Consider the following 15748-nt stretch of genomic DNA (forward strand, 5'->3'; position numbering starts at 1 on the left):
TACTGAATAATTTGCTTAGGGTTTCAAAAAAAATGTAGGTTGCAACCCCCCGAAGGACGACCAAACCCAGGTTGTTTATTTCAGCAGAGTAAACTAATATAGGTTACAGTTTTAAATCACTTAGAGACTCCTTAGGATGGTATGAAGCTGTATATAAATGAAGCTGCTATACATGACAATTGGTTAGATAATTTTAATGGGAATCTGCCTGCTCTGAATGATCTGCATCCTAAGGTAAAATGCTACATTTCTAGTAATACCTTTATCAGTGTACTAAGATGTCAAAAAATAAAGGCTGGAATCCTGGGACAATGAGGCATTGTGGGATGATCTTCCTTGTCCTTATCTGGGAAATCATTTCCTATACTATATGGGATCAAATTTGCATCCTGAGAATACTTTGTCTCTCAGTGCCCTGGTGATTTCAGTGCCTCATACTGCCTTTTAAACTAGTATGCCAATCACGGCTGTTTGGGAAAGTAATAGCTTGGATACAGTGATCTAACCACCTTTAACCCACAGCAATGTACATTATGTTGGGTTGCCATTAGGGTTGGAAGCTGCAAGTATTATATGTTGTTTTGGAAAGGATTCTGATTAGAGATAACCTACCTCTGGCCCACAACACTTCTGTTGAAGAAAGTGCACTAGTGTCCATTGGCTCCTGGACCAATTATTCTTAGTTCTTAAAGCCCTTGGGACTTTGTTATCTGAGAGACTCCCATACAGTTCATTCATTCTTTGTGGCCATCTGGAGAAGTCCTTTTGGAATGCCACAAGCCTCGGAGAGCCATTCTGTAATGTACAGAGCAGAGATTTTATGTAGTGCTACCCACTATTTACCCTTTCCTCAGAAATTGGACATGCTCCAACAATGCAGAAATGTGCCCATTTTGCAAGTTTCCCTATATAATCCCACCATCTGTTTTCATGAACAATGTAAATGTTGGTAGTTGTGTTTATTCTTATTCTTGTTATTGCTTTTAATTATTGTATACCACTTTCAAAGTCTAAATCTGCATGGCTAATAAATATTAGCAAAAGCTTCCAACTAAATGAAATCTGAACCAGTGGTAACACAAAGCTGCCACTCACCATTTGAAAAGATGATGAGAAAGCAACTGGATAGTGGATCATTGTAGCCTCGAAATGGACACTACTGGTTTGGGAGCAGCAACTAAGATTTTCTGAGAAAAACATACATCAATTAAATCCCTCCTAGCCTTCTCTTGGCCACGGAAAGAGAAATCTAGGAATCTGAGGCATCATTTGTTTACATGGCTGCATTTTAATAATCTTCCCAAAGCTAATGTTACACAGCCTGAGTTTTCAAATGTTTTCCTCAGTCTTGCTGTTTATAAAAAGCAAAGCACAAGATTCTTAATATACTGGGTTGTTCCAAAGGGATTGGAGGAATGAGTTGGCAAGGGCAGGGAAGGGAGGAGAAAAAGGTCAGATCCTTTGAAGTTTCTGAACTTGCTGGAATCTTTCAGTATGTGGGTGGTAGGTATATCGGCTGACACAGGGAAATGCAAGTGTGAAGCTGGCCACCCAAGACCTTGGGTCACTGCTGAACACACCAGATCTCTGAGCTTGAGAAGCACCTGCTTTCTTGCCAAAAACAGCCCATCCCTGCTACAGGCAGACTTGAAAAGACCAGTCTTTGTCCTCTTAGGAGTAAAAAGGAATGGGGGACTTAGAAGGCAACTGAGCCTTTAGATTTACTTAAACAGTCTCAGATGACCAGTTTATAATGCAGGAATGTTTTTCAGATTCACACACGCACATTCGAAATTAAAAGATGCCTGGCTCCAGATCTGCTGAGCATTAATATGTATTGGACTAGAATTTCACGCGTTGAGTGAGTTTTGTAACCCGTACTCTGGTGGTCTGCCGTTGACAGGATCTCAAGCTGCAATTTGTTATCTTTAGGCCTGATAGTACATCTGGTTTTGATTCAGGTGGCCATGAGCTTGCCTCAGAGCTGGGGAAGGGGAAAAAGGGGTGCTTACTCAAATTGAATTTTCTCAAATTTCAAACTGGGATGAGAAGCCAGGGCCTTGTTGCACGTGTACAAAAAATCTAATTCACTTGCTTGGCCTTTGGGCTTATTTAAAACACAACAGCCCTGAAACACTGGCCTAATCAGTTCACACTGTTTGGCTAAGTGAGTACATGTTAAAAGTATAAAAGCTATTAGTGCAATCAGAGGATTTCGCTGCATGTGTTCAGATATATTGTGTGTGTATCTATAAAAGTGTATATGTATAAAAAGGGTGAACTCTTTATGACCTGAGCTGTACATATCTTCTGTGTCCTTGTAATTAAACAAAGATGAGCTCGCTAGTTCTTCTCAATTGAATAAGAAGTGTGTCTTCAAGAGACCTTTTTTGCATACCAGAATAAGCAAAAATAACAGCACTAGCACTGAAATAAGAAAAGACAGAAAGGAAAGGCTATAGTAAAGTTGTACTTGGACATCCAGGTCACCCTCTATCAATTGTATATCACTGGAGTGTAGAATCTTGATAAAGATTTCAGTGATAGGACTGTAATGATTGTTCTGTCCTGCCTAACACTGACTGAAGAATTTAATTGTAGCATATGGATCCTTGTCTTCTTCCAACTGTAGCACCAATGCATTATGATTAAATGCTATCTTGTGCATATTTGCCAAGGATTCAGACAAAGCGATGGTTACCTGTTGTACTTGCACAGATTGTGCTATTCAGTACAGGTCACATCCTGTAAAGTACTGGGATTCCACCAGTGCTAATCTTCTTTAGGTTTCAATCCTATTTATAGAAGAGACACCCAGGTGAGCATGATCTCTCTATTTTGGATGTTCAAGCATGAATGTCATGGCACTGTGCACAAGAGAGAAGCATCAGTAGGCTTAGCTCTCCTACATTGTGGAGGTAATGAAGGATTTTTAAAAAACAAACCAAACAAAACCAAAACCAAAAAACCCTATCGGCATTCCAAGGAGTTAAACACAGCTCAGTGGGATTAAGTGTGCTCAGAGTCTACAGAATGGTGAATGACTACATGTGTGGGGTGGATGAGGAAATAGAATGAAGAAGGCATAACTGAAAAGCAAATATGAGCGCTCCAACTGCAATATTTTGTCACAGGTCTCTTTTGTTGTTTGTAAATGTTTTGTACAACAGGCTTATGCTAAAATACAGACTGCGTCTCTGAATTTCATTCCCTGTCATATGAATTTTCTCTGTTTTTATTTATTTTTGAAAAGATTTTGGCCAGTATTCTGTTCAGCTACTTAATATGCTGTAGCTAAAGCTGAACAGATGGGCAGACAGGGGCAGCTTCCATCCGCTCTGGGGGCATGGTGTTTAGATGATGCCACCACCCCCCGAGCAATTCTGTTCTGCTCCTTGCTGTGGTCCATTTGGGACCATGGCAGAAGGTGCCCTCGGCCGGGATGGCATGTTTGCCTGGCACGGAGTTGGGCATCATCTACCGGACATTGAGCTACTCCTGATGCTCATCTGGTTCTCCTAAGTATAATTAACTTAGGAGGATACTGATGGTGAGAAAGGAGCACCGAGATACCACCCCCATTCTGTCCCCCACGGAGGCCGCAGCATAAATGAAATGGTGTGGCCTCCAGAGCCCTAAAAAGAACCCACTCCCGGCAGGTTCTTTCTTTAGGGTGCGCCCATTGCGCCTTGCTACATACAACAATGATGGCTGTGCGCCGCTATGCCGTTTGGATGCTGCACCATGTGTACATCATCATGGGGGCACCATGTGGATGAGACAAGCCATTATGGCATGGTAGGGTTCAGGAGCATGCGGGCGCTCTGCCTCTCCCGAGCCCTGAATCAGCCTCAGGCTGGCATTTGTGCCAGTTTGTATTGGCCTTAGTAACCTTTCCTTGCCAGAACTCCCCTCCCCCCATGAGAAAATATCAGTCAGCCATGTCCTAATCACTGGCAAAATGGACCCATGCAGCTAATGCCCAGTAAAAATCTCCCTAATGCAGCTGATGATGACTGGTATACTAGTTTGAGGAAGGAATTACAATTGTGGCAATTATATCAGAATGGTGACTATGAAGTCATCATTATATGGAACAGTTACAGTGCATAAAATAACAAACTAAGGCTGATACATGGGAAGAAGGAGTTCCATTCTGCCAATAGTAGCCGCATGTTGGCAGGAGTTTACTTGGTCAAGTATGGCTTTACTAATCAGCTCTCAGTTCTGGGGAAGGCAATGGCAAACTCCTCTGAACAAATCTTGCCTACCTAGATTGAAATGACTTGATGCCACACAAAAGAACAAAAACAACAGATGCTGACATTTATTTTCAAATTTTAATAACAATATAAAAGGCTATGTATCTAGACTTAAGCATTTAAGTTCTTAAGAACGGAGACTGTATATAATATTGATTTTTATTTTGTTGTCTCTTTGTCTTTTGTCATTTATTCCCTTACGTCTGTACTACAAAAACAATTCATGTCTTGTTTGGCTCCAAAGTCATATTGTCAACAGTTTTAAGGCCATTAAAATGGTTTTTCAAAGACATCATCGGGTTTTGCTGTGGGTATGATTCTTCATTATTATGTTTTTTAATGAATTTTGCTATGTGTTTTCACGAAGTACATTATTTCCCATGCTAACCTTTCTAACAGTAACCCACAGAATGGAAGTTAAGCTAAGAACTGGAGGTCATCTAGAATCAGGTGCCCTATCAAGAGAGAGTAGACATGGCTCCACCATTGATTTTTATGGAGGGAGGAGGCATTGTAGAAATATGAACCTGTGTTCCAGCAGACATATCAGAAACTTAAATGTTTTAATTTTCTTCCAGACTGTCATCGCTCTACAGCCTTGTAGCAGTTTGAGACTGCTTTTAACTGCTGTGGCTTGATCCATAGAATCCTGGGAGTTATAGTTTGGTGAGGAGGTGCTTGTGATCTCTAGTGTTGTAGTTCAGGGGAATACACTATACCTCTCGGGCAGAGAATCATAGTATATCATGAAACCACAAAGCTTACAATACCCTATGACAGAACCATAACAAATAAAGTAGATACTCTGCTGTGTTTTTACATATTTAGTTTTTTTAATTTGTACTCTTTTGTGTTATTTTATCTGTTCATCAGTTATTTTAATTGTTTTAATTTTTAAAAATATTTTTACTTGTGAGCTGCCTTGGTTCCCTTTCTGGGAGAAAGGTGGTATAGAAATGAAATAAATAATAAATAAATAAATAAAATGGCGCGATGCTTCTTCATGCCTCCACTTTCACAAAGATTACAGCTATTATATGATGTTACATATGTAGTGATGTTGGTTCAAAGAAATAGTACTTTCATATGATGTGGCAGTGGTGACAGTAGTTTCAGACCCTCCTGAGAAGCCATGAAGAAGCCCTGTCATGTGTAATCTAACCTGTCACCACTGTTTTCAATGTCCCTATGTTGCTGGTTTTGGCCTTCATGCTTCTGTCTATTAACATTACTCTTTTAGAACTCAACACACAGGCCATTTTAAAAAGTCATATAACATTGCTTGACTCTTTTATAGATTGCTATTTGCTTCTCAAACATCTGCAGTAATAATACTTCTGTTTTAGCACAATCACACAGTTCAATTATGCTGACAATGATCTGTGTACATTGGTGGAGCTAATTTCCTCTACTTAAAGGATTTTGATATAATGTTGGCTTGAATCCTATTTTCCGTTGTTGTGTGCCTTCAAGTTGTTTTCCACCTATCATGGGGTTTTCTGGCAAGATTTGTTCAGAAATTTGCCTTTGCCATCCCCTGAGACTGAGAGAGTGTTACTTACTGAACGATCACCCAGTGGTTTCTATGGGCCATGGAATTCTGAAGTTACTCCTGACTTACAACAAACAAAACACTAAATTGATATATTTACATATATGTTGACTCACCATCCAACAACTGATGATGAATGGAATACTCTAGTTAGAACTGATCAACAGGTTCTAACTATTATTAGCATTTAAAAAAAAGGCTGTAAGCATATCAGTATGTACTTTCTAAGTCATATTTTCACCACTACCATAGGTTAAAAATGTATATAGTTCACCTTTTTAAAAAAGAACCTTGGCTATTTCTGATATGGCCGCAGTGCATGATATCATGTGCTTCTCCCTTCGTTGATGACAACATTTATATACAATTTTAATCTCTTTTATGGATAATTATTCATTTGCCATAATAGCTGAGTTTTGTATTACTCTCTTTTTCTTTCTAGCTGTATTTGTTACTCCTTTTCCTTTTGCACACTAGTGTCCATGATGGTATCTGCATTGCAAAATAATGCAGTTGACACCATTTTATGTGCATGGCTCAATGCTGTTAACTGGATTTGTAGTTTGTTTTGTATTCAGTCTTCTATTTTAGAGAAGCTCTGTGTCCACAACAACATACAAATCCCTAGGAGTTCCATAAGATGGAGCCATGACAGTAAAAGCAATGTCAATGCATTATTCTGCCATGTTAAAAGAGACCTATTACCATCACCTCATCTGGTTTTATTTGTTTTTATGTTTGTTAGAAAGTACTTGTAGTACTCCCACGCAATGATTTACCAAATACACTCCCAGTAATTGTAACCATTGACTTTAGTGTTATGGAATGACACTGGTGAACTTTCTTGCTTCTCTCCATGGCCATGAAAAGAACAGAAGCTGAAGCTTCCATTTTAGGTTAATCAAGTTAGCTTGTCATCCAGACCTTTTAGATCTGGTCACTATTAACTTTTTTAACAAGGGGGTTACAGACCGCTCTTTGAGGCGGGCTGCACCCGCCCCTTTCCCCGCCGGATCAGGTCTGAGCTGCTAGAATGGCAGCCGCTGAGGCCCGATCCGCGCTTTTCAGGCTGCGGGAGAGCAGCAACGTCGCTTCCCGCAGCCTGAAGGGTGTCCTTGGCTTTAAGCCCAAGGACACCCGCGGCAGCGGGGAGGGGGAGAAAGGGCCGTTTGACCCTTTCTCCCTTGCTTCGTGGCGCAGCCATCTGGAGCTGCGCCCAGTGAAGCAAAGCGGCCCACGGACCAGGAAGAGCTCCGAACGGAGCATCCTTCCTGGTCCGCGGAAAGGGTGCCCTAGGCGCCCTGCCGTGGATTGAGGACGTCACGTCCGCACCGCCCCATCTAGAGGCGGCGCGGCCATGACGACCTCAAGTGGGCGGCCGTATGGAAGGGCCGCCACCGTTTAGTGCGTGACGGCACGCACTTAGGGTTAGCGTGCAGAAGACCACCCCTTTTGTCACCTAGTGCGTGCTCGTCACGCACTAAAGTGCCGGTCTGTAACCGGCCAGTATGAGTTATCACAGCTTGAATTGACTTATGTAAAGAGAATGATGCAGTACCTCCCTGCGCCAAATCCCTTGCTTAACCCGACGACGGCCTGCTGTGATGCGTTAACAACTCTTCACAGATAAATCTCTCAGATAAGAGCCGACTTAGACGCCACTTTTGCAACAGAATCTATAGGTGAGGTGTCCAGCGACTCTGTCGACAAAGTTATTCTGGATCAGCTCCAATCGTGAGTACCGAGGACATGACAAGCTGATTGGTAAGGTGAGGAAACAACCTGCCCTCTCGACACTTCCCTATCATGGCTGGCTGTCTGGGGGGCGGAATGCCTTGGGAGATTCCTCACAGATATCATCAATGCATCTTTAGGGAAGGGCATGTTCCATCTTGTCTGAAGGAAGCGGCTGTTACGCCGCTTCTGAAAACCTTCCCTGGACCCCCTGGTATGAACAACTACAGGCCTGTTTCTTTGCTGCCATTTTTGGGCAAGGTAATCGAGAGGGCGGTTGCTCTTCAGCTCCAAGCTGTCTTGGATGAACATTATCTAGACCCATTTCAAACCGGCTTCAGGACAGCTTTGGGGTTGAGACTGCCATGGTTGCCTTGACTGACGATCTGTGTCTGGCATCGACAGGGTAGTGTGACCCAGTTGGTGCTCTTAGACCTCTCAGCGGCTTCGATACGATAGATCACGGCATCCTCTGACCGCTTGGGGGGATTAGGTATCGGAGGCACTGCATTGCACGTGGTTCGTCCTTCCTCTCGGGCAGGTCCCAGAGGGTGCTGCTCGGGGAGAGTAGCTCCAGAAAGAGGGAGCTCCTTTGTAGGTCCCTCAGGGAGCTATTTTTGTCCCCAATGTTGTTAAATGTTGCGCCATGGACAGGGGAAGCGTGTCCCTCTTAGTGCTCTTGACATCTCAGTGGCTTTCGATACCATTGAATATGTTATCCTTCTGGAACACCTGAGAGAGTTGGGAATCGGGGGCACTGTGCTCCAGTGGTTCCGTTCCTACCTTTGGGTAGATTCCAGATGGTGCAGCTGGGGGACGTGTGCTCCAATAAGAGGGCCCTTACATCGGTGTCCCTCAAGGAGCCATTCTGTCCCCCATGCTATTTAACATTTACATGAACCGCTGGGAGAGTCATCCAGAGACACGGGGCGCGGTGTTATCAGTACGCTGATGACACCCAAATTGTTTCTCTGTGTCTCAACTGATGCAGTGACCCGGGATGGCATCTTTCCTCTAGATGCCTGTCTGGCTTCAGTAATGGGCTGGATGAGGGAAAATAGGCTCAGACTCAATCCAGAGAAAACGGAAGTACTGTGATAGAGTTCCCGGGTCTGGTTTGGAGATTTGTCCACCTGTCCTGAACGGGGTCACGTTCCCTGAAGGACTCTGTTCGCAGTCTGGGGTGCTCTTGGACTCGTCGCTCCACCTTATATCTCAGGTGGATGCGACGATCAGGGTACCTGTTATCCGCTTCGGCTGATACGCCAGCTGCGACCCTATCTGGGCCGGGGGGACCTTGAACGGTGGTACACGCTCTGGTAACCTCTCGGTTGGATTTCTGTATGCGCTCTACATGGGCACCCTTGTACCAAACCCAGAAGCTTCAGTTAGTGCAGAACATGGCAGCCAGACTGGTCACGGGATGTTCCAGGTCCAGACATATAACACCTGTCTGCGGATCTACACTGGCTGCCTATTCGCTTCCGGGCACAATACAAGGTAAGGTGTTTGTTATAACCTTAAAGCCTAAATGGCTTGGGCCCAGGGTACTTGGAGGACCGCCTCTCCCCATATAGTCTGCCCTGCACACTCAGGTCAACCGGGAAGCAATTTCTGAGGGTTCCACCCTCGAAACGCTTCCAACTGCACAGAGGGCGTTTTCTATCTCACGCCCCGCAGTTATGGAATTCGCTTCTGAGAGCTCTGCTTGACCCTCCCTCGCCAATTCGGAAGAGACTCAAAACCTTCTCTTCGAACAAGCTTTCCCCCAGTTGTAATCGCTTTTTCTCCCCCCCTCCTTTTGCACCTGCACTTTGGCTAGTTTTTGTAAGGTTTTTAATCTGTGTTTTAATTCCTTGTTTTAATCTCTGATTTTGTTTTATATTGTATTTTGATATTTATCATTTGTTGCTCTATGATGATGTAACCGCCTTGATCTCATGGAAAGGCGGGCTAGAAATAAACGATTTATTATTATTTATATTTAATATCTATATGAAGCCGCTGGGTGAGATCATACGGATTATGCTGGGTGCTATCAGTACGCTGATGACACCCAAATCTATTTCTCCATGTCTCGTTCGTCGCCTCGAATTCTAATGGCATCTCTTCTCTCCAGAATGTCTTGGGCGCTAATGGGCTGGATGAGGAAAACAGATTGAAGCTGAATCTGAACAAGACGGAGGTGCTCACGGTAGCGGTCCCAAAACCATGAATTGGGTTGCAACCACCAGTCTGGACGGGGTCACACTCTCCTCTAGTGACTGTGTTCGCAGTCTGGGGGTGCTCCTTGACTCATCGCTCCTGATGACAATCAGGTGAATGCGACCGTAGGGCACCTGTTATCAGCTTCGGCTGATTGCCAGCTGCGCCCTTTTCTGGAAGTAAGAGACTGTTGTGCACATGCTGGTAACCTGCTGCCTTGACTTCTGTAATGCACTCTACTGGGGCTACCCTTGTGCCTGGTTCGGAAACTACAGCTGGTTCAAAACATGGCAGCCAGGCTTGTGTCAGGAACCTCTAGAGAGACCATATCACTCCAGTTTTGAGGTCCCTCCACTGGCTGCCTATTGGTTTCCGGGCCCAGTACAAGGTGTTGGTTATTACCTTTAAAGCCCTAAATGTTTTGGGTCCAAGCTATCTCAGAGACCGTCTCTTCCCATACAATCCTCCCCGCGCTCTCCGGTCCTCTGGGGGAACTTGTTGCAGCCTCAAAAATCGGGCTTCTGGCGGACCTCCCGGAGGGCTTTTTCTGCTGTTGCCCCCAGGCTCTGGAACGACCTGCCGGAAGATCTGTCAGTTAAACATCTTTGGACAGCTTCAAAAAGGCTGTCAAGACGGATCTCTTCAGGCGGCCTTCCCAGACTGAAATATCCCAGCCTCAGGATCTCAGGATCTCCCCCTCCCGTAATGTCTCCAAGCCTCCTTTTCTTTTCTTTAGAACTGAAGTTGCAGTGGTTTTGTGGTTGGTATTATTTTGTTTAATTTATTGTTATTTTAACTAGTTATTGTGGTTTTAAATTAGATAGTTGTTTAATAACTTTTAAGGGGGAGGGAAATATACTGTTTTTATGCTGTATTATTTCAATGTTGTAAACCGCCCAGATTGGTTCGCCACAGGGCAGTATATAAATAAAAATTTATTTATATTTATTTATTTATTTAACCAAATCACAGTTATATTAACAAATTTGTTAGTTCTTATTAACTTAATTGTGAGTGTGCTTTAATCTAAAATGGAGGTGAAAGCTCCTGGATTCAACTCACATCTGCATTGGAGATGGAGAGCAGCAGCAGGTAGGAAGGCAAATTTAGGTAACACTAAAATACAGTTTGAAGTCGTGTCCAAACTAGCCCATTATACTATTCTTTTTTGTGTATTATATTTCCATTGTTAATTTAATTGGATATTTTAAATTTTTAGAATTAGAATATTTTTTTATCTAGGATGGTATGCAGGCTGAGTCTGCTTGGGACCAGAGGTATTCTGGATTTTCTAATTATTATTTTGGAATACCTGTATTTGCTTACATGTATATAATGAGGTATCTTGGAGATGGGACCCAAGTCTAAACACAAAAGTCATTTATGTTTCATATGCACCTTATACACATAGCCTGAAGGTAATTTTATACATCATATTTTAAATAATTTTATGCATGAAACAAAGTTTGTGTAAGTTGAGCCATAAGAAAGCAAAAGTATCACTGTCTTGGCCACCCATGAAAAAGTTTTGGTTTTTGGAATAGTTCACATTTTGAAATTCCAAATAAAAGAGACTCAACCTGTATACATCTTTTAAATAGATAAATAAATTAGGGAAAATAAATTTCTAGAGAAAAGCCACAGATCCATATTCAAATAAGTGGTTTTCTTGCATGGGTGTCTTTATACTGTATGTAAGGAGTAGCAGAGGCAGCTTCATATACCTAAATTTAAAAAGTAGAAAAGATAATATTACCACAAAACATGAAAACTCCCCCAATCAAAGCTTCATTGAAAAGATAGTCAATGAAGGAGAGATGGAAGAGAATGAAACAGAACTAGAATGATGCCAAAAATAATATAACAAATTTCAAGTTTCTTCTTTGAAGAAGTCTGTCCTCTTGAAATATTCTATTAAGAAAATGTTAATCAGAGCTTTAATGGTCTTTGGATCAGATCCACTACAAGTTTGTGGTTTTTAGGAAAGGCCAAAGCTTATTGGTAGAATATATACTTTGTCGCATGAATCCACTTCTGGAAACTCCAGGTAAGGCTCTGAAAGATCCCAGTTTGAAACACTAGAGAGCTCCTGCCAAGCCTACCTTTCAGTAAGGTGAACCTGATTTCAGCCATCATTAAGTGCCGCAAACAGTAGGTTATTTACATTGCTGTATATTTACAACTGGCGAGGGAAAGACGCTCTTATAAGATTTTACTTTTTTAAAAATGAATAATAAACACAGTAAATAAACAAAATATTTCTGGCTCAGGTGCCAAAATAACTTGATTTTGCTACCTTGAATGTGGCAGTCTGGTTGCAGAATTAGATAAATATGAAGCAAATAAGAAGTAGCACCCCCAAGTTCCAGTTTGGGTGAAAGGGTGGGGTAATAACGATATTGATAATGATGATGTGTCTACAAATCCACACACATAATCTGAGAGACCAAATAATTTCCCAGAATCCGCTGCCTAAGGCTGCATTCACACTGTAGAAGTAATGCAGTCAGATACAGCTTTAACTGCCATGGCTCAGTGCAGTGGAATCCTGGGAGATGTAGTTTGTTATGGCACAAGACTCGCTAACCGAGAAGGCTAAATGTCTCACAGAACTACAGTTCCCAGAATCCTACTGAAGTATGAAGAATGTCAATCTGATCAAATCCACCTTCACTGTTCTACTTTTTTAAAAGTTGTGCAAAAGTGATTGCATTGTATTAGCAGAACAGGAGGGAGAAGAGTGAAGCATAAACCTATGTGCTCTAATTTGTTGGCCATTTGGACCACTATTATAACATTAAAAATATATTAATTTAAAACAGTCTGCTGCATGTCTTTTTGCCTGTTTCTTATTGAACAAAGGTGCAGTCTTTGCTACATAAATCTAGTTGGGGGAATTGCATTTGAATTGGATGCCTGCAGTGACATTTCTTTGTGATCATGAAAATAACCACAGTTTTAAAAAATTGTTTCCTTTACATATAATTTTTAAAACAGGCTTATAAAAATGTTTTCTTTGTGGCATACTCTTTTTAAAAAAAGCACATGTATTTGCCAGTTGGCTGTAACTTTAAATCATTCCAGCAAAATACCAGGAGAAATGCTTGCAACAGGTTTTTAGAAAGCCAGCCTCACCTTGCAACTGGCTCCAGACTTTGCATAGTTTACTTTTCTTTCTCTCTTCAAACCAGTTTCTTCAGGGAAGGAACAAAGAAAGGCCCAGCTGAGTAGGGGGAACAAAGCAAAATGTAAATGAGTAAAGTACAAGCACAACATTTGCAAGTGTCAGTTTCAAAGCCTTCTGATATGCCAAAATATGCATTTCTCTAATGATGTGCGGAAACTTAACATTCTAAACCTTGAAGCAAAGGGCATATGTTTCTTGTTGCCATATCACCAAATTAACATAGTAGCCCACTCAAGTGGATGCTCCCTGCATTTTAGCCTCCTTCTATGATCTCTATATTAACATTCTACCAAAATAACTCCCTTTGTTGATTCTCTTTAACGTTGGCCCTCCATATTCACAAATCTGCATCCATTAATTCCCAAAAGTAAACCTTGATTTTTGTCATTTTATATAGGGAACACCATTTTACTATAAAATTGCATTTAATGGTACTTGAGCATCCATAGACTGTGGTATCCTTAGGTGGTACTGGGAGTCTTCAGTGGGATACCAAGGCCCCATCATATTTATGCAAGCTCGTTTCCCCACCTTTTTAAATTGGATCAGGCCATTTTCTTCTCTCTGATGAACCACGGAAAAGATGTGCACAGGAAGAATCCATGGATATTATTATTATTGTTGTTGTTATTATTAATTTTATTTTTCTCCTGCCTTTATCTCAAAGTGGGACCTAAATTTCATTGGGCAATTTACATTTTAACCAACAGTGACATGAACACACACAACAACAAAACTGATATTTGCCTAATAGTTTAAAGTTTGGAATCCTCCCCAATTATGTGATGTTGTTCCTTCACCTTTTCAGTTGAGATGGACTAGTGACTTTTGCATGAAGAGGGGATGAATTGTCTTTTCTTAGGTAGTATATAGTTCTGTTCACTTACTTAAGTCATCTGAAGCCTAATACAGTCTATAGGCACTTTGCTGTGCTACTCATTGCTCTCCACTTGGGATGTGAGGATGATTAATATGTAGTGTGCATCTGTTCATGTTAATCTTCTCATCTCCTAACAGAGCTGGCCCTAACATTAGGCAGATGTTAAGTAGCAGATGTTGTAGGAAGGAAGAGCACTGACAAGCAATTGCTATGCGTGCCCCATGGCCTGCCTTGCACCCTATAAGCTAGCCTCTGATGTCCTATCCATTTTTGTTGAAGTGAGATAGTACTGCAAGTTTTGATAGGTTCTATACTTGGAGGAGACACCATCTTGTCCTTCACCTTAGATCGCAAAATGCCTTAAGCCAGCCTTGCTCCAAGAATAGTATCAATATTCATAAGACAAGCAGGTTCATTGTTTCCACAGATGTAGAGACATAGGCACCCTGCCTGAGCTATGGAATTGCAAAAATATTATATTACCTCAGGGTGGTTTGGGTTATGATGGGTTCATATTACACAATTCATCTTTCTTGGTTCTGAATTTGAACTTATTACTCATTCCTCTTCTATGGAAAGTCTGTATCTCTTACACAGCTATACCAGTAGGAGGCCTAGTTAACACAAGAAGGTTGTGTTTAATTTTGATTTAGGTTTTTTTTAACTCTCAGAAATATATACGTCCAGAAGGTACACACAGTATGGCACACATGTTCATACACAAGAGATATTAGAGTCCTAAAAAGAACTGTGTTGATGAGTAATGGAACCAAACATATTGACTCAATCATATTTCTTGTGCTGCCTGATGGAGTGAGCTCCCATCACTAGTCCCAGCGTCTGCCAACCTAACAGTTCAAAAGCATGCAAATGCAAGTAGATAAATAGGTACTACTTTGATGGGAAAATAAACAGCATTCTGTGCAGTCATGCTGGCCAAATGATCACAGAATACTCTCTGACAATGCTGGCGCTGGCTTAGTAACAGAGATGAACACCACCCCCTACAGTCGGACACGACTTGACAACCTTGTCAAAGGGGAATACCTTTGCCTTTACCTTTTTCATGCCTATGTTTACAGTGGGATAGGAAATCTCACAAGGTCTGTCACCTCAAAAATACCCTATGCTTGTTATTTAAAAAACAAAGTAATGTAATCCTGAGTGATACCTTTAGGAATTAGCCCTAAGATAAATTCACCCCATACCACCTGGCAGTGGTAAAATAAAAGCATTCATAAAGCAGAAGGGGACACCTGGCATTGCTTTGTAAAGAGAATTTGGTTTAGACTTTGCTGTGACAGCTTGTAGGAAGATCACAACATACAGCACAATACTGGAAAGTTCAATCATAATCCATGATCCAGAGCAGGTATTTCAGGCAATGACAAGATTATCAGACAAGATGACCTTCTAGAGCAGATAGGTCAGAGTTATCACAAATTATGATAAATCCATAGAAATCTGGTATCCTGTTTGATGCATTTGAATAAAAAGTCTAGGAACATTAGGCTGCAGATATTCCAGGGTTCTTTTTGAAGGGATATATTAATCTAGGCAACATTCTGTTTAAGAAATGGCATCCCTACATTATTAAGCATGATTTAAAGTACATTAATATACTGTACATTGAGAATCAGGAAAACCTATTCATTATACTGTACTCATGTTCAATTTGTAATTTTTTCACAAGTTAATAACAGCAAAAATGTGTTGAGAAGAGCAAAACCAGACTATAAAGTATAGAACTGTATTACAAATTTCCAGAAATATGGCAAAATATATAGATTTCTCTCTGTGCTATTGTGAGTGGATCCCCCAACTAGATAGTCCATATTGAGCCATGTTGAGGTCATGCCTATATAGTTTTTCAGTATTATCCTTTTTCTCCATAGGCCTTATTACTCATAGAATCATAGAATCATAGA

At 41.4% G+C, this 15748-nt stretch overlaps 1 protein-coding gene across 1 annotated transcript in view; it reads right to left on the reverse strand.

The window, feature by feature from the left end:
* Window positions 1–15748, reverse strand: part of WRNIP1 (WRN helicase interacting protein 1) — a 123531-nt gene that overhangs the window by 55828 nt on the left and 51955 nt on the right. The window lies entirely within an intron of this gene.

The sequence above is a fragment of the Sceloporus undulatus genome, chromosome 4 (genome assembly GCF_019175285.1).
Source record: "Sceloporus undulatus isolate JIND9_A2432 ecotype Alabama chromosome 4, SceUnd_v1.1, whole genome shotgun sequence".
Lineage (NCBI taxonomy): Eukaryota > Metazoa > Chordata > Lepidosauria > Squamata > Phrynosomatidae > Sceloporus > Sceloporus undulatus.